This window comes from Bombus affinis, unplaced genomic scaffold (assembly GCF_024516045.1).
Source record: "Bombus affinis isolate iyBomAffi1 unplaced genomic scaffold, iyBomAffi1.2 ctg00000080.1, whole genome shotgun sequence".
In the NCBI taxonomy this organism is placed as follows: Eukaryota; Metazoa; Arthropoda; class Insecta; order Hymenoptera; family Apidae; genus Bombus; species Bombus affinis.
This window is the reverse complement of record NW_026108828.1, coordinates 1,090,823-1,115,566: the sequence shown is the minus strand read 5'-3', so window position 1 is coordinate 1,115,566 and position 24,744 is coordinate 1,090,823. Positions and strand designations below refer to the sequence as shown.

At 39.6% G+C, this 24,744-nt stretch overlaps 1 long non-coding RNA gene across 2 annotated transcripts; it reads left to right on the top strand.

Moving 5' to 3' along the window:
- The first annotated feature begins 11,698 nt into the window (after window positions 1-11,698).
- LOC126927237 (uncharacterized) lies at window positions 11,699-13,987 on the top strand. Of its 2 annotated transcripts, none has more exons than XR_007715301.1 (4): window positions 11,699-11,888; window positions 12,543-12,667; window positions 13,136-13,228; window positions 13,862-13,987. It is a non-coding gene; the product is annotated as an uncharacterized LOC126927237 (long non-coding RNA). The 2 variants fall into 2 exon arrangements; XR_007715302.1 differs by lacking the exon at window positions 13,862-13,987 and adding an exon at window positions 13,382-13,451.
- Window positions 13,988-24,744: the final 10,757 nt, after the last annotated feature.

Here is a 24,744-nt window from a genome sequence, read left to right as displayed (position 1 = left end):
TGAAGCTTGGTAAAGGGGCAAGTGATGTGTTCACTCGCACCATGAGTTATAGAGTTATGAAGCTTGGTAAAGGGGCAAGTGATGTGTTCACTCGCACCATGAGTTATAGAGTTATGAAGCTTGGTAAAGGGGCAAGTGATGTGTTCACGCGCACCATGAGCTATAGTGTTACGAAGTTTGGTGTGGTCGTGCGATCTAGAAAAACGAGATCCATTGGGGTGCGAAATCGAGACTGGTCCAGCATGCCGTTACGATCCGACTGATAACCTGCAGGATGCAACTATCACCTCGAATATTAAATTTTTCTTCCAAATTTCTTATTATCAAACCTACGAACAGAACTCTGTTGTTACCCTGGACCCTTGGCTTATTTGGATATTTAATCAAATTGTAAATAACATTAATTGTATCGAATCTAATGTTAGAAAATCCAATATTTTAGTTACACACGAGGACGTGTGATAGTCAGAATGGCCGTGTCGGAGATGGAGAGACACCGGAGCCTTCCGTTGAAACCGGGGAAAAACCCCTAATATTGTAGTTTGGATTTCACCATAGCCGTAGTTAAACAATCACCGTCCTTCAGCCCGATTGTAATTGCCTGCAATCTATGAGAATGAGTTTGGGTTCGAGGTGACAACCAGGCACCGAACGTAGCCGCGGTCAAGGGACGAACGTTTTTCTAACAAAGTCATGAAAAAGTCTATAGCCCTTCACAAAAAGAAATAGTTGTAATGGCACTTGACAGTAAGCATACTAACGGTTTCTGTCTTATGGCTCGTCATAAGCAGACCCTATTCTATGGGTAGGTCGATTGCCGGTTGTCGAGACATATTCGCAAAACATCGACCCGTCATAAACCTTAAACCTTGATTAACGAAAATAGGCAAACAGTCTTTTCCGTGAAGGACACTTCCAAAGACTGACTAATTAACAACAACGGCAATTTCCCTCACTCTCTGAACGAAGACTTGTCTCAACGAATATAAAAGACCTTGTGTCGCTAGAGAGTGGAGCAGTTTTTCCTAGACAGTGTCATCGTGAGAGCTTCGAGTACGATTTCATCGACTAAGATATCATTTCGATAGAGTGCTTACTTCGCGGGCTAACTGAGAGTACCACCTAGGCGTTGCCTGCGAGTAAAGAATAAAAGAGTCCCGTGGACTGCGGATTCGTTTCGAACCTAAGGTCATTATCACTCGTGCTACAAGTGCCCAATCCTGTTAATGAGTCTGTGCTAATAAACTCTCCATCGTATCACGGCTATGGCCAACCCTAATGAAAATTCATTAAACGCTCATCTCATTAATCCTGACTTCACTCCGACATATATATATATATATATATATATATGTCGGGGCGGCGTTAAGATTTGAGTTAGGGTTGAGGGCGTGAAACGAATCCCTATTGGCGCTAGACGTGATCATTATGCAATAGAGGAGATATTTACTAGTGCAAATATGACTATGATGGAATTGGACAAGTAATAGGATAATTAGGTACTCGAGAAGCTAATGACAATGATCCTAGGCTCACTAACGAATCCGCGGTCAAGGGGATGACAGACTCTACTTTTCCTCAGCGTCTAAGTTGTACTCAATGTTAATGCACGAGGCAATCACTACGTATCTGAGAGTTACTTGAATCGTCTTTGAGATCGTACCGGAGAGTGGTTCTCCATCACGGTAACGCTGTCGAGGAAAACTATGATGGGTGTGCCCAAGGGCACGAAATCATCGGATTCGTGGAGAAAAGCCTTCATTCGGAAAGTGAGGGAAATTGGCGTTACTGTTAATTGGTCAATTTCCATGTTGGTGGTTAGGGAAGGGTGCTAGCCGCCCTTAGGAGAAAGTTCGAGAAGAGGAAGCGTCGTTGGTGAGAAAAATAGATTTCTCCTATTTTCTCGTAGCTGGGACGAGGACTGTTTGTCGGTTTGAAGGACTTTAGTTAAACAGACCTTAAGATTTATAGCAGGTCCTCGGGCTAGCTGAACATGTACTGTGGAGACGCGTCGACATCTGGTAATCATCTTACTCAAAGAATAGAGTCTGCGTGTGGCGAGCCACGGGACAGAAATCGTTGAAATGCTTACCGTCGTGCCCCGTCCTAAGTATTTCTTTTAAGGAGAGCTATAGGGTTACTTCATGCCTTTGTTAGACAAAACGTTCATCCCTTGACCGCGACTACGTTCGGCGACTGGTTGTCGCCTCGAGCCCGAGCTCACTATCATAAATCTCAAATAAGTACAGTCGAATCGAATGACAACAGTTTCTTAATTCGGCTATGGTGAAATCTAAATTACAATACTAGGGGTCTTCCCAAAGTTCTGAAGGGAAGGTTCCAGTATTCTTTCATCTCCGACACGGCCATTCTGACTATCACACGTCCTCGTGTGTAACTAAAATATTGAGTTTCCTAACATTAGACTCGATACAATTGACATTATTCACAATTTAACTAGATGTTCGAATAAGGCAAGGGTCCAGTGTAGCAACAAATCCTGTTCGGGGGTTTGGCAGCAAAGAAATAAAAGATAATGAAAATTAGTAGCGTTATAGTTAGTACTCAAAGTGATAGTTGCATTCTGCAGGTTATTAGTCGGATCGTATCGGCATGATGGACCATTTTCGATTTCGCACTCCAAAGGATCTCGGTCTTCTAGATCGTGTGAGCACATAGAGCTTTGTTCCACGGTTTCACCGAGCTTTACCATATTGTTGCCCCGAGATGCATACGAACCACACCGCATGTTCTCACTGAGCCCTTATCATACTGTCGCCCCGAGATGCATGCGAACCACACCGCATGTTCTCACTGAGCCTTATCATACTGTCGCCCCGAGATGCATGCGAATCACATCGCATGTTCTCACTGAGCCTTATCATACTGTCGCCCCGAGATGCATGCGAGTCACATCGCATGTTCTCACTGAGCCTCATCACACTGTCGCCCCGAGATGCATACGAGTCACATCGCATGTTCTCACTGAGCCTCATCACACTGTCGCCCCGAGATGCATGCGAGTCACATCGCATGTTCTCACTGAGCCTCATCACACTGTCGCCCCGAGATGCATACGAGTCACATCGCATGTTCTCACTGAGCCTCATCACACTGTCGCCCCGAGATGCATACGAGTCACATCGCATGTTCTCACTGAGCCTCATCACACTATTACCACAAAAGCGTTTGAACTACATCACACGTTCTCTCTGAGCTTTATCACATTATTTCCCCGAAACACGTGCGAACTCGCTCTGCCGGGTGTTACTGGCATAGTGCTACTGATCTTCCGAGGTCGAAGTGCTCATATCGTCATGGTCACTGTTATTGCCTTCACTACAGACATCCAACTCGGCAGGGGTGCAACCATCTGGCATTTTCCTTAACCTGTCGTGACTGTACTTGTACGGTCGCTTACCGTCTAATGTCCTTAAGATATACCTGTCCCCTTCCAAGACTTCTGCTATTACAAATGGACCTCTAAATTTTGGATCTAGTTTGGTTTGATTCCTTTCCTCATTCTTGCGTAATACGAAATCACCGAGATTAAACCTAACCGCTTAAGCTTTAGCTTTGTCAAATCCATCCTCATCATACCTAGCACTAGTTTCCATCCACTTTATTGCCTGTCGTCTTATATTGGAGATATCGATACTTTTGATGTTATCGGGTAACAACAGATCGTGAAGTCTTGCCGTTCTACCTATTAGTAGTTCTAATGAGCTCGAGTTTGTCACGCGGTTGGTGGTGCAATTCAAAGCCAACTGTATTTCCCCAATCGCGTCTTGCCACGGCCGCCCGGTCGTCTCTACTACCGTGAACATATTTTCCAATGTACCCATAACACGCTCTACCTGTCCATTGGCCCTACTAGCACCGATCGCTATCAAGTGAACTTTAATTCGTTTGCTTTCGCAGAATTCTCGAAATTCTTTTACCCTTAAAACATCTTCCCCCGATCTGCTATTATCCGGCAGGGACTCCCGAATAAAAATATAGCGGATTTAAGCGCTTTAATGGTGTTAAGGGAATCTATCTTACGAGTATGATGCAGGTATACGAATTTAGTGAAGACGTCGATCAAAACAATGACGTACTCCTTTGAATTGCTTTTACCACTCAACTTGCCTGTTATGTCCATGTGGACCGTATGCCAGGGTATGCTGGTCTTAGGTATAGAATGCAGTTCGGCTTGTATCTTACCTAAACTAGCTTTCGAAACATGACAAGCATGACAGTTCTCAATGAATCGGCGAACGTACTTCGCCATCCCTTCGAACCAGTAATACTCGTATAGTTTCTCCAGCGTTTTCTCCCAACCTAAGTGCATAACTGACTGGTACACATGGTTAATAACAGACTATCTAAAACATCTTGGGACTGTAGGTACACAGAGAATCCTGCCTTTTCTTTGTATCATACGGTGCAGAGTACCGAACCGTAATTCGTATGTATTCGCGATGTCTTCCGCGAGTCCATCGTTTTGCAATCCCTTGACGATTTCCAAGGTTTGAGAATCACAACGTTGTCCCGCTAATAGCCAATCTTCCGAAATTTCGGCCAGTCAACTATTTTCTCTTTGATTTTGTCGAATTTAATAGGGTCAACGCCTGTGGGGTTTCGCGACAAGAAATTTGTGAGCCGTCCGTTTACTTTCCCGATACATAATGTCAAAAATAAAAGTCTGCAAGTAAGCCCATCACCTATGGTCCCTGTCATTTAAATGTACTTTATTACTCGATGCTTTCAACGAGTTGCGATCCGTGACGACAAGAAATTCCCGTCCCTATAGATAGTGACAGAAATGTTTTATGGCGTTTACGATAGCTAATGTATTGTGTTCATAGGAGTGATATCTGGATTCCGCGGGGCTGGTTCTTTTACTGTAATACCCTATTACCTTGTTCTTACCTTCGGCTTGATGCGTCAAAATCACCCCGTAACTCTCCGAGCTAGCGTCAGTATGTAGTTCTATCGGGTAATTGGGGTTGAATATCGTTAGCACCGGCGCGTCGGTCAGGGCGGAAACTACCTGTTGTCTTATTTTCTCGTGTCTATCTGTCCAAGTTATATTTCTGTTATCTGAGATGAGCGCATACAGGGATTTCATCGTCTGTGAGAATTTAGGGATGAATTTTCGGAAGTACGGAGCTAACCCTATGAACTGCCTGAGTTGTGTAACGGTCGTTGGCACAGGTGAAGAACTTAAGGTGTGTATTTTACCCGGGTTAGGACGAACTTCTCCGTTATGAATTACATATCGCAAATGGAGCACCGATGTCTTTAGAAAAGAACGTTTCGCAAAATTAAAAGAGAATCCGGCTTTTACGAGGGTATCTAATACGGTGTTCAATCTTTCCAAAGCTCGATCTATCGAGTTGGCAATAATTAGGACGTCATTGAAATAAATAACAACATACGAATGAGCGAGGTCACCTAAGGCCTTGCGAATGACCCTCCGAAAGACGGACGGTGCAATTTTTCAGTCCAAACGGCATCGTTATCTACTCATATTGTCTGTCGGGGTAACGAACGCTGTAAACTTCGTTGGATTAGGATAAATAGAAATTTGGTGAAACCCGCTGGCCATGTCCCGGCTAATAAAATATCTCGCCTCTTGCGATCTCGCGACTTGATCCGCAATAAGGAGTAAAGGGTACCGATCCGCGACGATACTTTGATTTAGATCTCGGGGATCCACTCGTAATCTATCTGAGCCGTTTTTTTTCTTCACGAGTTACGGCTCGCTAATGGCGAATTACTAGGCCTTATAATTTTTGCTTTAATTAGAACGCTTGTTTTCTCACGTACCGCTCTTCGCTCCTCCTCGCTAAGTCTATGAGGACTTCCTCCTACGGTGGTGTTAGGATCAGTTAATCGTATTTCTAACCGGCCTGCATTTACGCGAATACGTAGGAAACCCGTAACGAATGAATCTTTGAATTTGTCGAGAAGAGAAATTGATCGACTTTTATTATTACCATGTACATCAGCGTCAACTTCATTAACGACGATCTCGTTTGCAGTGGTTTCATTACAGACACCAATCATTTTTGTTTTACACATAGCGAGGCTATTTTGTGTAATGTTACGTCAAAAACCAGACTTAGAGTTCCGCAACTAATCGCGACATCATATTTCAAATAACTATCAGCAAGGACATGAGAAACTATCTTCGATGTAAAAATCATTAATACACACAATGAACAAATGGGAGGCGTATGTTTAATACAGGTATTCCCTACTCCTCGCATTACTAATATGTCAGTCATTCCTTTGCCAGAAAATCTCGAGGCCGCGGACACTTTAATTAGTGAACGCTCGGCTCCCGAATCGGAGTAAAATGGAAACGACTCACCCAGATGACTTGATCTATCCGTTGGTGCTTCCAGTACGTAGAAGTCGACTCGCCACTCGTTATTGAAATTATAGTTTCCTTCCATAATCAGGTTGGCAGCTGCGCCCCATGCAGCGGAGTCGGAGCACGCGATTTTAAGGGTTAAAACGTGGTAGCGATAATTGTTAGGTCTCACACTCGATTTGCACTAGCGACTGAATTGCGCACGACTTGCGACTTGAGCACGATGATCGTAAGTTCTAGCACTGTTATAATCGGCACTGATCCCACTTCTGATGTCGGGGCGGCGTTAAGATTTGAGTTAGGGTTGAGGGCGTGAAACGAATCCCTATTGGCGCTAGACGTGATCATTATGCAATAGAGGAGATATTTACTAGTGCAAATATGACTATGATGGAATTGGACAAGTAATCGGATAATTAGGTACTCGAGAAGCTAATGACAATGATCCTGGGCTCACTAACGAATCCGCGGTCAAGGGGATGACGGACTCTACCTTTCCTCAGCGTCTAAGTTGTACTCAATGTTAATGCACGAGGCAATCACTACGTATCTGAGAGTTACTTGAATCGTCTTTGAGATCGTACCGGAGAGTGGTTCTCCATCACGGTAACGCTGTCGAGGAAAACTATGATGGGTGTGCCCAAGGGCACGAAATCATCGAATTCGTGGAGAAAAGCCTTCATTCGGAAAGTGAGGGAAATTGGCGTTACTGTTAATTGGTCAATTTCCATGTTGGTGGTTAGGGAAGGGTGCTAGCCGCCCTTAAGAGAAAGTTCGAGAAGAGGAAGCGTCGTTGGTGAGAAAAATAGATTTCTCCTATTTTCTCGTAGTTGGAACGAGGACTGTTTGTCGGTTTGAAGGACTTTAGTTAAACAGATCTTAAGATTTATAGCAGGTCCTCGGGCTAGCTGAACATGTACTGTGGAGACGCGTCGACATCTGGTAATCATCTTACTCAAAGAATAGAGTCTGCGTGTGGCGAGCCACGGGACAGAAATCGTTGAAATGCTTACCGTCGTGCCCCGTCCTAAGTATTTCTTTTAAGGAGAGCTATAGGGTTACTTCATGCCTTTGTTAGACAAAACGTTCATCCCTTGACCGCGACTACGTTCGGCGACTGGTTGTCGCCTCGAGCCCGAGCTCACTATCATAAATCTCAAATAAGTACAGTCGAATCGAATGACAACAGTTTCTTAATTCGGCTATGGTGAAATCCAAATTACAATACTAGGGGTCTTCCCAAAGTTCCGAAGGGAAGGTTCCAGTATTCTTTCATCTCCGACATATATATATATATATATATATATATATATATATATATGTCGGAGATGAAAGAATATATATATATATATATATATATATATATATATATATATATATATATATATGAATATATATGAATATATATATATATATATATATATATATATATATATATATATATGTCGGAGATGAAAGAATACTGGAACCTTCCCTTCAGAACTTTGGGAAGACCCCTAGTATTGTAATTTAGATTTCACCATAGCCGAATTAAGAAACTGTTGTCATTCGATTCGACTGTACTTATTTGAGATTTATGATAGTGAGCTCGGGCTCGAGGCGACAACCAGTCGCCGAACGTAGTCGCGGTCAAGGGATGAACGTTTTGTCTAACAAAGGCATGAAGTAATTCTATAGCTCTTCTTAAAAGAAATACTTGGGACAGGGCACGACGGTAAACGTTTCAATGGTTTCTGCCCCGTGGCTCGCCACACGCAGACTTTGTCCTTCGGGTAAGATGATTGCCAGATGCCAACGCATCTTCACAGTATATGTTTAGCTGGGCGAGGACCTGCTATAAATCTTAAGGTCTGTTTAACTAAAGTCCTTCAAACCGACAAACAGTCCTCGTCCCAGCTACGAGAAAATAGGAGAAATCTATTTTTCTCACCAACGACGCTTCCTCTTCTCGAACTTTCTCCTAAGGGCGGCTAGCACCCTTCCCTAACCACCAACATGGAAATTGACCAATTAACAGTAACGCCAATTTCCCTCACTTTCCGAATGAAGGCTTTTCTCCACGAATCCGATGATTTCGTGCCCTTGGGCACACCCATCATAGTTTTCCTCGACAGCGTTACCGTGATGGAGAACCACTCTCCGGTACGATCTCAAAGACGATTCAAGTAACTCTCAGATACGTAGTGATTGCCTCGTGCATTAACATTGAGTACAACTTAGACGCTGAGGAAAAGTAGAGTCTGTCATCCCCTTGACCGCGGATTCGTTAGTGAGCCCAGGATCATTGTCATTAGCTTCTCGAGTACCTAATTATCCTATTACTTGTCCAATTCCATCATAGTCATATTTGCACTAGTAAATATCTCCTCTATTGCATAATGATCCCGTCTAGCGCCAATAGGGATTCGTTTCACGCCCTCAACCCTAACTCAAATCTTAACGACGATCCGACATATATATATTCGGTTTAATAAATTTAATTTAATAAATTTAAACCGTCAAACAGGGAGGGCTTAATCTGCAGGCAAAAAGAAGAAAAAGAAATAATCATTTACAAAGCGAACGACCATTAGCTAATTCCAATTTAAAAATATAGCTAAAGTCAAAGTCATTTTGAACAAATGTTTCCTGTACGCGTTACCGTTTGGCATGGACGAACGTCTCGGACGTTGATGTCCGTACATTTATATATATATATATATATGCAGTTCTGATAATCATTTTCAACTCGCACAGGGAAGAAACATCACTGAGGCTACCCCGAATTAAATTCGCGTATCAAGTAACAGGATAGATACGATTCATACGAAGCTTTGCGTCGTTATTCGAGGTAGGAAAAGCTTTAGCAGTGATATCGAGAAAAGCGAAACTACGAAATCATCGCTGTCGTCGAGACAGAAATTGCGGCGAATATCGCGGAAAGCAGAGCGACGGTAAAGAGTATTACAGGAAAAAGTTGTTCGGAATATTAGCCTTGGCAAACATATTTCAAAGCCGTTGAATATGGCGAGATTGTCCGCTTTATAAATATTTACCGAAAAACATGTCGTACGAAGCTGGGCAATAAACGCGTTTTTCCACAGTTACAAACAAGTATCGTACGTATGAAACAAGTAACGACGAATTTTCCATTTCACGGCACGCAACAATTGACCGTATTATCAGCGTTTCGTCAGAGTTCCAATAACTGCGTTTTCTTTTCTGTATTTATGGTTTCGCAACTGTAAAACGGAAGGTTTATTCTGGAGATGCGAGTTCGCGTGAACAACTAGCGCAACGAGTAAAAACACGCGGTTTTTGCAACTCGATCGAATTGTTAGCAATTGTGTGTACGAGATCGTATTACTCCCATCGTTGATCGATGTCAGGCTTCTATCCGAGCACATGGACAACGTTCTCCAACGACCAATCAAACATACCAGATAATAATTTTTCATTGTATCATTATTGTAGCTATTAACGACACGGGCTTGTTGTCGCATGATAAAAAGCATGCAACTGAGCTGACACGATAATACAGCGAACTTTTGCACGCTGCGATGGAAAACGCGTCGTTACCTGTTTCGTACGAACGATACTCGTTTGTAATTCTGTAAAGAAACGTCCGTTGACGAACATTATATAAAGTTCTTCCTTCTTCTTCTTCTTCTTGTCTGTAAATCAACTCCTTACAATTTGACGGTTTAAACACACGGTTTTCGCACACTCCGTATATACAGGATGCAACGGAACAACGTCTGAAAGCGAGAACAACGCGAATCCTTGTGGAAAAATGAAGAAAAAGTATAGGATAAAACGTTCTCATTTTGGACTTGGAGAATCGAGTCTGAAAATTTATCAAGTATACTCGAACTGTATCTGAATATCGGTTCGAATAATAAATTTATTTAATTATATAATTAATTTATTACAAAGGAAATACAATCTGGATGTGAATGTTAAATGGAAACAAATTTTGCTAAGTTGAAAATCGATCGTATCGTAATTACCACGATTCGTTGTTTACAGATTAAAAATCTGTTTTACGAATACGAGGAGCTATATATCTACTATTATTAATCAATTTTTATGAAAAATTTCGTACGATGCGCGGATAAATTCTAATTTGATAAATTGTTGGAAACGTGGAAAATTGAATGCAATAAAATTACGTGGCACGGTTTACACGGTTGCAACTTTATGACCCACTTAGGTCAAGTAGCAATGAAATTTATTGCATATATCGGAAATTCAAGGCACGTAATTGGCAGTTTATAAACAAATTATTTGTTCTCTTAATTAAATTGCCCGCGTCGAAATCTGTGAAACGTTTTTGTATCGAAATCGAAGAATCCAACATCGCGATCCTATGAATCGAAGAATGAGACGTAAATATTCGAAGTATGGTTGAGAAACGATAGAAAATTCCGAGTGTTACGCTGTATTTCTCGTTCGATTTAAATCGAAATTTTAATGAGGAACAGCGCCGATTGATATTTAAAAGTGGAACGGTTAAGAGCAACGATACAGGTTTTGTTAAAAGCAATTGGTCTATTTACCTCGCTGTTTAAACGGGTTTGTTTGACGTTACTTTGATCAATTTCCATTGACACTTTTATAGATAGCATTCTTTTTTACGGATGGAAAGCCGTCTGATGGAAATTTGTCTGAAATGTCCGTCGTAAAATTGCATTTTCGCGGGCAACAGAAAACAATGGAATTTTGTACAAAAGCGCAATACTTTAATTAGCGCAAAATTCCATTTTCCCCGCTGGGAAATTGAATTTTCTATTAAAGCGTGATACGTTTAATCAGCGGTGGCGTAAATTCAACAAACTAACAACTGGAATATTGACTTGTCACAATTTTGTGACACCGTATATGTCGTTGATACGTTCCAGTCTGGTCGTATTTACAATTTCAGAAATTTTGCAACTATTTTTTCATTTTATCCGTAACGAGAATAGCGAAGATAAGACAGGCAAACGTGGTAAAACGTTGATAATTCGGTTACAGGGAAATCGAATAAATTTGAAGTTGTAGAAAGTAAGAGAAAGTCGAAACGAAGCAAACGCGATTCCTTAAGCCACGATGTTCAGGGATTTTATAATCTTTCCGGTGACGTCTTCGACGTGGAATATCCAAAAGCTGAGAAATTGATTCTATACGATGAAAAAGACGATGTCTCCACAGAATACAACGATACAATGGTGGAAGAATTATCGATCGACGTAAATCCTGTTGAGAAATGCTCAGTTGGTATGACCGCTAGTTACTAAAAGGTTACTAGGGTTATGTTGGTACGACTCCTAACGACGCTCTTTTGTCATAGGAGTCGACCACGCCTTAATTGCTAAGACGCATTGGGAGAGTTTAGATGTTTGCTGTGTGATTTGGTGTTTTGTATAAGAGAGAAAATAAAAGGTGTGATAACCAATCCGAGTGGATCCGAGATTGATTATCAACCCCAACCTATATAAAATAACAAATCCCGAGGAAATTGGATACTTCTCTGGTCCTAAATGGCAAAGGAACAGATTATCAAGTAAGTCAAATATTTTTCCAAATGCCATTCTTGTACAATCGTTGCTTTTCTACTTACCACGTACAATATAGCGGTTAATAAATTAACGAATCATCGAATATTACTGAAAGAAAGAAATTGTACTGATATTCCAATCTATCGTGTACAAAAGTAATAATAACAGCATGTAATATAAGAATAGCTTACCTTCAGCCTTAAAAGGAACTCGGTTTACAATTATTCTCCCTATTGCGTTCCACTCTCGCTTGATCTTCTACACGTTCATCTATATTTCGCTGTTTTTAATTTATTTTATTATTCCCTGTCTATTACACATATGTATATTGTCCATTGCACGAATCTTTATCTATCTTGCCTAATTTAATGTAAAAAAATAGAAAAATAGACAAATTTGCTGGAGGAATACGTTTACCAAAATTTGTCAAGAATTTTAAAGAAATTTGCAGGATGAAATTCACGGTGATACCGAATTGATATTTTTGAAATTATACTTTTGAAATAATTATTTATATCATAATAATTATTCCACGAATACTTGCTCGTAGATATTAATTTATGCTTTTAATAATCATGCGTTTAAGCTATCAAGTCGAGTCGAGTAGACTTTCTAATTTCGTGGAAGATAAGTCGATTTCTAAGATAAGTCATTTCTAGAGAAAAGACCAACTGCTAAGGATTCGCCGCCACGATGGCTAGAGCTTGGAATAGCTGCTGATTACTCCGTGGTAGATTTTCATGGAATTCGAGTACAGCAATATATCTTGGCTCTTTTAAACATCGTAAGTAATACCAAACGAAATTCTGTTATTATACTTAGATATAGAATACCTTCTCCTACATATGTACGCGAGCAACCGGGAAACATAGGGCAGAGTTATGCGTATCTCTGTATTTTCAAGGTACGCTACTTGCTTTCAAACATCTCGATCGTATATTCGGATGGAAGCTCTGTATTTTCTGTTTACACTGTTCAAAGCTTACACGTATCTTTTAAAAAGTTCAGCGAATAATTTATCCGTAATGGAATTTTGTAATCGATTAATTTCAGCCATTCGGTAATTGGTTTTCCAATGCTGTTGAGATTAATAACGTACATTTCCTAAGATAAATATAACGAATAAAATTAATTTTTTAGGAAAATTATATAAGATACGATGTATTTACGAGAGTTTTGAATAATAATTTATTTGTAAGGCTGTAATACTGTTTTAACGCCTGTTACATTTTCGTACGTATTTTAATCCTAGGTCAGTGCAATTTACATGGACCCATCGCTCGAATCCAACATGATTCTAGTGATCGTACGAATGATTTTATACGCGGAAAAACGAGACGTTATGGTAAGCGATTTCCATTAAATTAAATCATTTAACTAAAGTAGTAACTATCTGAGATACGCATATGCGAGTGTCAATTATTTTATTTTCTACTTATCTGTACAGTGTATGGTATATAAATTATATAGGTCAAAATATCTGCGCATGACGTTTTAGGTCGATAAAATGCAACGAGTTCCATTTTGTTAAATTGGACAACCGTGAACGATCCCTTGGAAACAAATTTCCAAACAAACAATTTTCACGGATCATTGACAAACCTCGCATTTATCGTGTATCCGAAATATCTGTATAATCGACTATTAAACCTTTCTCATCTCTTAAGAATCTTAATTTAATGTTATAGACCTATGATAATATCATTGATATACGACACTTGCGATTCCTTTTACTTTTCTATTTCTGCTATTCTTCTCTGCTGTCGAATCAACATTTCAACATTTTTCAGGAAGATTAAAATACTAATAGCGTTACAAGTTACATTTGATTACAATCAACAACACGATTACTTGCACATATATTTATTATCATTGACGAATATTTATATATAGTATATAATGCATGATGTAATAATAAATATAATATTTTCGTAATATTTGCTAGCTTTTATTAAGAAAATATTAAACGTTGTCGTAGGTCCGCCGTGGCGATGCCAGACGATCTCTCGAGAACGTGAACAAATGGAACAGAAAGATGCTGTCCTCGAAGGACGTAAATCACGATGTTGCTGTATGGTTGACGCGATTGGATATAGGAGGTCCTTCGAGATCGTGCGCGTTAAATCGAGACGAAGGCTTGACCAGCGCCTTTATCATCGCTCACGAAGTAGCACACATGTGAGTGTCCCACATGTTGAGATATCGTTGGTAAACTGAAATATTTATAACTGGCCTGGGTATTTACGCAGAGACCGTGTGTTATTTATTTATGCAAATACGTACTTGTACGAGAATAATTTGAAAAATGAAATCTCCATAGGAGAACTTATTATCTTTACCGAATATCACAACGCTCTTTGAATCTGCCATAGATTTTTGCGTATTATGTGCGTTCTTGCATTCCTCCTTCCACCTACGATGGCTCTTAAACAAGAAACGATATCGTAACGAGAAATACAACCTAGCTGAGCGTCCACTTTGGTTCCACTAGTGTTGTCCCATACAACTTTGTGTTTGACCTCGCTATTAGGGGACTTTTTATCCAACGTTTCCTTCACCGCCTTCACTACCTTCGATTTATCGAACTTGAGACTTAAACTGGCCGTTACTAAATCTTCCGGCTTCTTCGACATCGGTTGGTGTCTCTTCGTGAACCAATTCGACGGTGCCATAAAGGTCGAAATAGCGGCTTTCGAGGATCCGCTAAGCTTACTTTTAGCTCCGTGCAATGTCGACACGTCGAAGCTATTGGAACGGAAGCTCTTCGATCGACTTCCTTTCTGTTCGGTCGTTTTTCCGGGCCAGTTTGATTTGCTATCGTCCCGCGAACTCGGCGCTTCCTCGCCGCATCGGTTGATTTCCGTCGCGGAAGACGCTAACGAGCTTAGGATCGATATCAGATCCGTATTAGAGCAGACAATGCCCGCAGCACCGGAAACGGATGCACTCGCGGCTCTTGGCAGTTCCGAGACGCGCTTTCGGAGAGAAGACGTCGGCGAAACCGACGGAGTAGGCCTTTCAGAGAATCGTTGTTTCGGCTGTTGAGTGTAACGTTGAGCGGAACTGTTACCCTCCAGCGGCTGTATTTCGTACACTTGCTCCGTCGACGTCCTGTACATCCTTAAGCGCACCTGGCAAACGGATTGCTTTTATTCGAAAGACAGTTTCTCTTTTATCATAATTCGTGCGTTATGATACATGTTTCGATGATTGAGCCGTTAAGCGTGACAAAGCGATGGAATTGTTTTGCACAGAAATTCTTCAACACGTTGAGTGTTTAGGTGTTTAGGTGTTTAGGTGTTTAGGTACGCAAATAGACTAGAATATTTTGCAAGAATGAAATGTCTTGGTATGGTACGCTTTAATCTATCTATCCAAGTCAAAATAAGTATAAAAATCGCGTGGCAATCAACATATTTAAAAAAAAAAAAGAAAAAGAAAAGGAGAAACAGATGCTTCTGATTGTTTAGTGCATTTTCATAAAATCTTCTAAATGTTTAATTCTCATAGAATAAAAGGGAGAGCATACGTTTGAATCTCAGCAGATTTTATTAATTCTTTCAAACCATAAATATAATATGCGTATTACATCAACTTTAGTTCATACATGTAACAACATATTATTCTGCACGTAACAGTTACATTTAATGAAACATTTATTTATCCAGTAAATCCATATTCTCTATTAAACGTTCGTTCATTAATAAAACTACCATAATCGTCCACGCATTGTTCGCTTCCTTAATTATTTTTCAAAGTATAACGATAATCAATGATGCAACAGAAATATCACGTAACATCCCAACAATCTTACATGAGATTTTAGCTGTTTTTACTATACAAATTAAGTCATTATTAAAATAAGTCATTATAATAATATATATATGTCGGAGATGAAAGAATACCGGAACCTTCCCTTTGGAACTTTGGGAAGACCCCTAGTATTGAAATTTAGATTTCACCATAGCCATATTAAGAAACTGTTGTCATTCGATCCGACTGTATTTATTTGAGATTTATGATAGTGAGCTCGGGCTCGAGGCGACAATCAGTCGCCGAACGTAGCCGCGGTCAAAGGGATGAACGTTTTGTCTAACAAAGGCATGAAGTAATTCTATAGCTCTTCTTAAAAGAAATACTTGGGACAGGGCACGACGGTAAACGTTTCAATGGTTTCTGCCCCGTGGCTCGCCACACGCAGACTTTGTCCTTCGGGTAAGATGATTGCCAGATGCCAACGCATCTTCACAGTATATGTTTAGCTGGGCGAGGACCGGCTACGAATATTAAGTTTCAATTATACAAAGTCTTTCAAATAGACAAATAGCCTGTGCCCCAACTACGGGAAGATAAGAGAAATCTATCCTTCCACGAACGACGCTTCCCGCTAGCAACTTTTTCCAAGGACAGCTAATATCTTTCTCTAACCACCAACATGGAAATTGACCAATTAACAGCAACTTCAATTTCCCTCACCCTTCGAACGAAGACTTTTCTCCGCGAATCCGATGATCTCTTGGGACTCTCATGATCGTGCCCTTAGGCACACCCATCATAGATTTCTTCGACAGCGTCACCGCGACGGAGAGCCACTCTCTCTAGTGCCATCTCATCGGCAATCGACCTGTCTTTCGTATACGTAATAATTGCCCCTTGCTCTAACATACAGTGTAACTTAGACGCTAACGAAGGGTAAAGTTCGTCATCCCGTTGACCGCGGATTCGTTATTGAGCCTAGGATCATTGTCATTTGCTTCTCGAGTATCTAATTATCGCGATTACTTGTCCAATTCCATCATAGTCATATTTGCACTAGTAAATATCTCCTCTATTGCATAACGATCACGTCTAGCGCCAATAGGGATTCGTTTCACGCCCTTAAACCTAACTCTAATGTTAACGCCAACCCGACATATATATATATATATATATATATATATATATATATATATATATATATATATATATATATATATATATATACATAAATATATATATTTTATACATACATACATATATCAATTTTTATACACACAATTATACATATTCATTTTCATTTAATATTTTCATTTAATAATTTAATATACCTTCGTCCCGCAAAGGCAAATAAATTCACGCATAACATTTCTCTTCAGCGGCATTGTTCTAGGATTGTATTTGTTGAAAGAAGGATAGCATTAAGCGCTGGAATAAAGAATGACGAATCGTTATTCTTTAACCATCGTACTTAGACTCATATTTATTGAGCTACTTGTATTTTAATCGAAGTCTAATATCCTCCATCTGTAGGCGTAAATATTACTGCCGTTGTTAATGTCATTTTAAGTTTTACTACTGGAAAGGACATTTAAGTTTGAAGGCAGGCAAGTCTACTGTTCTTAAAGCTGACATTTAGACATCTAAGATTTTTTGTGTCTTTATTGACAAAAATATATTTGACTTTGCATATCTAAAATAAAGGATTTGCGTTATCTAAAATAAATAGATCATCTTTCTTTAGAAAATTAAATGTGGTGAAATTAGAATATGAGATAAAAGAAATACTATGCATACTTATTGTTCTTCTTAAAAATTAAAGGAATACTCATAATCCTAAAACATCCTTTCTATGTTGTACTAGATATATATACAATTAAAATGTGTAATAATGTGAATGATAAACTAGTTCGAATAATTATTTTGCTTAAACGTAAGTTAATTGAAATCAGATGAATGTTATACACGCATTATACCGTGCATTATGAACTATTGATTGATTGATGCTCATATTTAATTATTAACGAGAAAATTAGAAAAATAAGATTGAATTTAATCTGTCCTTCTTATATTTATTAAGATGAGTTCTGGGGCTTGAAACACTCGAGATTAGAAATTTTGATTAATGTTTCACATTATGACTGGACGCTTGTTGTAATATCTTTTGTACGAGATACACTATACATACACAAGATCAAAATGGAATTTCGAAACGGTCGTATCGTTCAACAAAAATCTCTTTTATCTTTGATCCTCTTCATAAAAATGCAATTCTCCTTTACAGAACATCATATAACATTTATTGTACGATATATTGTTCAATTATATTTCGAAATTTTCAGCTTCGAATCTTTGTTTAATTATACTGTAGAATTAAATATCATGCGTTATTTAAATATAAAGATAGACTAAACTTTTGTCCACATTTATTAAAGCTGTATCAACTGAGATGTTTAAATTTGCGAAATTTCATGGACTTTTATATTTAATTTTTCATCATGAATCCCGCTTTGCGATACAATACATATTAGATTTATAATATCTTAAATTTACAGTACCAATGCTGATTTCATCTGAAACTATTTGTTTGCAAATGATATCTTTCTTCGTTGGAATTACCCTTCACTTATAAATTAATAATTATTAACATTGAACAGTATTGTTAAACTTCAATAAAAATAGGATCGATAACTAAATGTTAGTTAAAGAAACTTCCTATTACAGGTATAACAAATCATATTGAATTTTGTTTAGAAAACAATAATAAAAATGGGTGTCTTTTTGTGAAAATAATTTACAGCATATCACTCGACTTATTCATATAGGAGACATTAGTTTGTTTAAATACCCTGTTGCACCCTTTTATTCATTTTCAACCCAATTTTTTCACAACATTAAAAAATATTTTAAGCCTGAAGAAAAACATGAAAAACTTCTTATTAGCATGATTTCATGCTAAACATCCTCTTAAGATATTATACATCTTTCTTGTTTACTAAAACCAGAGCCTAACTGAAATATACGAGTATCGCAACAGGATTAATCGTAATACATGATTAAATACAAGCAATATGTAAGCTATATTTTTACTTTTTACTTCAGAAATAAATATTTCACTAGCATCGTCTTTAGCTTAAGGAAAATAAACTTGTGAAATTTAATTTAAAGCTTCGTAAAACATGGAAATGTTGCAGGATAACAAATCAGAAAAGATATATTAAATAAATCACAGTTCAGGTATCTATAACATGTGATTCTCTTAACAAATCTGTTTCATTCATCAAGCAACTGCAAAATTTCCGTAAAATCAGAAGCGGTTTCACAAATTATAGGCATTCGTAAACATGATAGATAAGAGTTAGTATCGCGGCGTTTTAGAGTACCTATGAGCGTAATATGGACAGTAAAAAGATGTATAATAAAAATAGTTCACTTTCCAAGCTATCACTAACATTGTAACGAATTATTATACATATAACGGCTCACGAAAGTACGCTTACAGGAACTTTCCATGAATATTTTGTTGAAGCTTTTCATGAATTTCAAGATGCATTAGGCTGTCTCAAAAGTTTCTTTCGTTTTGTTCTATTACTACAAAATAGATCATACATAAATCGATAGAATAATATAAAACAAAAAGTGTCGTGCATCTATTATTTCCTTATGAAACGAAAGAAACTTTTGAAACAAATGTAAATAGGAATTATAAGATGCTTATTGATTACCATCGGTATTTGGACAGTTAATTATGTATTGTATAAATAAGTCACAATATTTTTAGTAGCAGCATTTTTACCCCTAATCAATCATATGTTTAAAAATACTCTTTACATTGTACATTAGTTTTTTGCTATGTGTACGTCTGCAATAAGCATCTTCTAGCTTCCATATATATATTTCCAAATTAGTCTCAATTTTTACCGGTGTAATCATGATAGACACGTCTCGTTACATTGAAGTGAAGTGAAGAAAAACACTTTTCATTCAAATACGTAAACACATAATATTCATAAATTTATAAGAACAATTTTGTCCGCAGGTATTTGGTAGCGCAATTGAGAAGATGTTTTTTTTTTTATTTATTAGAATATTTACAATCAATTCTCGTTGAGAATTTTCAGTAACTTAGTTTGGCGTGATACAATGACATGGATTATAATAGTTTTATATTGTTGGTTCTAGTAGAAACTAAGGATTTAATCTAGAGGGTATTTTCTTTTTAGTCTGCGGATCTGGTCCGTCGTGTCCAGTAGTTGGGTGACTAGTGGGTTGTTGTGGTTGTTGACTCTTGTTCATCGTGTTATATCTGCTTCTGAACTTGTGTATTTCATCTTTGACTGTAGATATTTTGAGGTCGCGGTGGATTGTTTCGTTGGTAACATACCAGGGTGCATTTAATAGGGATTTTAGCGTTTTCGATTGGAAGCGTTGGAGTATTTCAATGTTGGAATTACTTGCTGTTCCCCATAGTTGGATTCCGTAGGTCCAGACAGGTTTTATTACGGCCTTGTAGAGGGTTATTTTGTTCTGTATGTTTAGTTTGGAGCGTCGGCCCGTGAGCCAATAGAATTTTCTTAGTTTTTCCTTCAATTGCTTTGATTTCTCTGAGATATGTTTTTTCCAAGTTAGCCTCCTGTCCAGGGTCATGCTCAGGTATCTTACGGAGTCCTTGCTTGGGATTATTGCGTTGTTAATGGTGACCTGGGGGCAGGTTTGTTTTCGGAGCGTGAAGGTTACACGGGAGGATTTTTTTTCGTTTATTTTAAAACCCCATTTTTGGAACCACTTTTCCATGGAGTCGAGACTTCGCTGGAGAGTGGATGAGGCAATTGCCGGGTCTGCGTGTGTAGCTAATAGTGCTGTGTCGTCGGCAAATGTTGCTATTGTTACCTCGTTTGATATAGGTAAGTCGGCAGTGTAGATGGAGAACAGTAGGGGTCCGAGGACACTACCTTGGGGTATGCCGGATTCTATTGGGAATGTTGCGGAAGAGGCGCCTAGGCATTTAACTATGAATTGTCTGTTGGTTAGGTAGGATTTTAAGATGGAGTAGTATGGATGGGGTAGGATCTTTTTGATCTTGTAGAGTAGCCCTTCATGCCATACTTTGTCGAATGCCTGTTGGATGTCTAGGAATACCGCTGAACAGTATTTTTTCTTTTCAAGGGTTTGGCTGATCATGTGGGTTATGCAGTGGATTTGCTCTACTGTTGAGTGTTGTTTTCGGAAGCCGAATTGGTGGTCTGGGAGTGTTTTCAATTCTTCTAGGAGTGGGAGGAGACGATTCGTGAGCATTCTCTCGAATAGTTTAGACAGGGTAGGTAAAAGACTGATTGGGCGATAGGAGGTGGTTTCATATATTGGTTTAAATCCCGGGTTTAGGGATGAGGGTGATTAGTGAGATTTTCCAAGCCTTGGGAATGTGTTGAAGGCGGAGGATAGCGTTGAATATTGATGCGACGAGTGCAATTCCTTTTATGGGAAGTTCCTTGATTGCTTTATTTCCTATTAGGTCGTGACCTGCTGCTTTCTTGGGGTTTAGGCGATTGATTGCTTGTATAATCTCTGCAGAAGTGAAGGGCTCAATAGGAGGGGACATTTGGAAGGGAGTGTGCAGGTGTTCGGTAACGTCTGCAGCAGCTACGGAGGAATAGGGTTTGAATACTTCAGACAAGTGTTTGGCAAGTAGGTTGGCTTTTTCTATAGGGCTACGCGCCCATCCGCCTTGCGGGCGGCGGATTGGAGGTATTATTTGTGGGGGGCGCGTGAGTTTCCTGGAGGCCTTCCATAGTGAGTAGTTGGAGTCGGCTGTGGGGGACAAGCTGGCGAGATATTTGTGAAAACAGTCATTATTGTAGTTTTTTATGGTTTTGGATAGTTTTCTAGTTGCGTTGTTTAGTTTGCGTTTGTCCTCCGGTGTTCTATGGGTCTGCCATACTCTTCTTAGTCTACGTTTTTCTGCTATTTTTTTTAATATGTACTGGGGATATTCGTGTTTGCTGATGGACGTTATTGCCGGTGTGGAGTAGCGGATAGCGTTTATTATGCTCGTGTTTAGGTATTCCGTGGCTGCTTCGATTTCTTCATTGGTTTTTAGTGAAGTTGAGGCTGAAGTTGTGTGTGTGAAGATTTCTCTAAAGAGCTGCCAGTTGGTGTGTTGGTTATGAATGGAGCCATTAGGTGTATTCTCGATGATTGTTGAAATGACTGTTACTATCACGGGGGAATGGTCGGAGGAGAGATCAGCCGAGGAATTGATTTGGACGTGTCTTGACGAGATATTTATAGTTATGAGGAAATCAAAGAGATCGTGTATTTTGTTTGTGTCGGTGAGCCAGTGTGTGGGTTCGTATGTGGTAAGGTAGTTGAGGTTGTTGGTTATTATGCTGTTGAGGAGGTTTTTGCCTCTTACTGTAACCAGTCTGCTGCCCCATTGGGTGTGTTTGGCGTTGTAGTCTCCTCCGGCTATGAATCTATTGCCCAGGGTGTCCAGGAAGTTGTCAAAGTCTTCTTTGGCGATGGAGTGTCTGGGAGGGCAGTATACAGCTGAAGTGGTGATTGTACCATGACAGTCTTCTATTGCTACGTTTGTTGCTTGGAGGTAGTCTTTCTGGAATGGTGGAAGTTCGTAGTGCTTGATGTTTGATTTGATTATGATTCCGGTGCCGCCGTGGGCCTTTCCGCTCGGGTGTTGGGTGGTAGAAGTTGTAGCCGTGTATTTTGAGGTAGTTTTTGTCGGTGAAGTGGGTTTCGGATATGAGCATCACATCGATTTGCTGTTGTTTTAAGAATAGTTCTAGTTCAAATTTGTGCTGAGCTAGACCGTTGGCGTTCCACAGAGCTATTCGCATTGGTTTTATTTTGCTTCTGTGCGTATAAATTTGTCCATGAAGAGTGTGAGTAGTGACAGCAAGTTGTTAATTTGCTCAGTTTGCTTCTCGATAAGTTTTTCGAGTCTGGTAAAGTTGTCTGTGTTTTGTGGGGTGGGAATTCTATTTTCTGTGTGTACACTGTGTGTTTTCGAGTTGTTTACATTTCCTTGCGTTGCCTGCGCATAGGATACTGTTGGTGTGGTGAGTTTTTGGTGTTTAGGTTCTTGTGTGGTTATGTCCTTGGGTCTCAGTTTTGGATACTTTATATTATGTAGTGTTTTGTAGGCTGAGCATCCTTTGTAGTTCGCAGGATGCTCTCCTTGACAGTGGATACACTTGGCGGGGGTTTCCGGGGATTTAGTGCGTTGGTCAGTGGGGTGATTACCTGCACATTTTACGCACCGGAAGTTATGATTGCAGTATTTCTGCGTGTGGCCGTACCTTTGGCACCTTTTGCATTGTATTATTTCTTTCTTTACAAGAGGTGGCTCGAACTTAACTATGGAGTTCATCAGCCGATTGATGTTGTAGATTTCTTTGTTGTTTGTTTTTTGTTTTAAGTCTATAAAAAATAAGGATAGGAAAATAATAAACATGACTAATCTGAATAGTTTAATTGTCATCTTTATCCAAGACTCGCATAGTCAATCGAGCCATTTGGAAATCACATTGACCAACTCCAAAATTGAAAAGTAGAGAAAAGTAATTACAAGTATCGCAAGTGGTGAGACAATATGCGATAAAAGTGAAAAGATGAGCGTGGCGTTAAGCTCTAAGAAACTAGAGGTTTTGTGAGAATCAATCGTGTACTTGGACGATGAAATTGCGAAATTATGAGATTGTCCAAAGATGAAGTTGGTCAATTTGACTTTCGCCAGGCTCGATCGTCACTACGACAGTTCTCGCGTATCGAAACTATTTTGATGTTTGTGTGGACAGGTGAGACGAATGAGCGATCGTGGCGGAGAAGGATCAGGACATTCGGTCGTTACGATGGAATCAGTGTTACCGACTTTGTTTGGCCGTCGCGAATCAGCCGCCTGTTTTCCTTTTGGAGGCGTGACGAGAATATTACCAAATCGTCGAGACCCAGCGTCCAGAATGTCCGCACCACCGAGCGGTAGAAGAAGTACGCACTATCTTCGGTTGGACATTATGGACGACATCGCATACCTAAGAGCGAGGGAGGTAAGGATCTTTCGTTTATTTTTGTTGAAGTGGTCACCACTTCTAGGAAAACTCCACATCTGGTCTTTTTAGCTTTCTCAAGCGCTGAAGCCATCGACAGCATATAGACAAAGGAATAGCAGGGAGGCAGACCCAATACGGTAGACAGGCGACTCTATGAACGTTCTAAGAGAACGGATCTCCTTCGGCGTAAATGGCGCTCCTGATCGGCGAACGGCTGCAATATCCTAAATCTTTCTTTTCGACGGTTTCCTCGTCGATCGAAAAAAACTATTCGTCGAAGTGGACTATCTGTGGCTGATCTATTACGGTAGAAAGTGAAAAAGAATAAACGAAAGATCCTTACCTCCCTCGCTCTTAGGTATGCGATGTCGTCCATAATGTCCAACCGAAGATAGTGCGTATTTCCTCTACCGCTCGGTGGTGCGGACATTCTGGACGCTGGGTCTCGACGATTTGGTAATATTCTCGTCACGCCTCCAAAAGGAAAACAGGCGACTGATTCGCGACGGCCAAATAAAGTCGGTAACACTGATTCCATCGTAACGACCGAATGTCCTGATCCTTCTCCGCCACGATCGCTCATTCGTCTCACCTGTCCACACAAACATCAAGATAGTTTCGATACGCGAGAACTGTCGTAGTGACGATCGAGCCTGGCGAAAGTCAAATTGACCAACTTCATCTTTGGACAATCTCATAATTTCGCAATTTCATCGTCCAAGTACACGATTGATTCTCACAAAACCTCTAGTTCCTTAGAGCTTAACGCTACGCTCATCTTTTCATTTTTATCGCATATTGTCTCACCACTTGCGATACTTGTAATTACTTTTCTCTACTTTTCAATTTTGGAGTTGGTCAATGTGATTTCCGAATGGCTCGATTGACTATGCGAGTCTTGGATAAAGATGACAATTAAACTATTCAGATTGGTCATGTTGCTTCGTCAAACGATTTGAATTCAAGCAATTCGAAACCATTTTGTCAATGTGAACCTATTATTTTACCAATGTGAATCTGTAATTTTGCTTGAAATATCTTT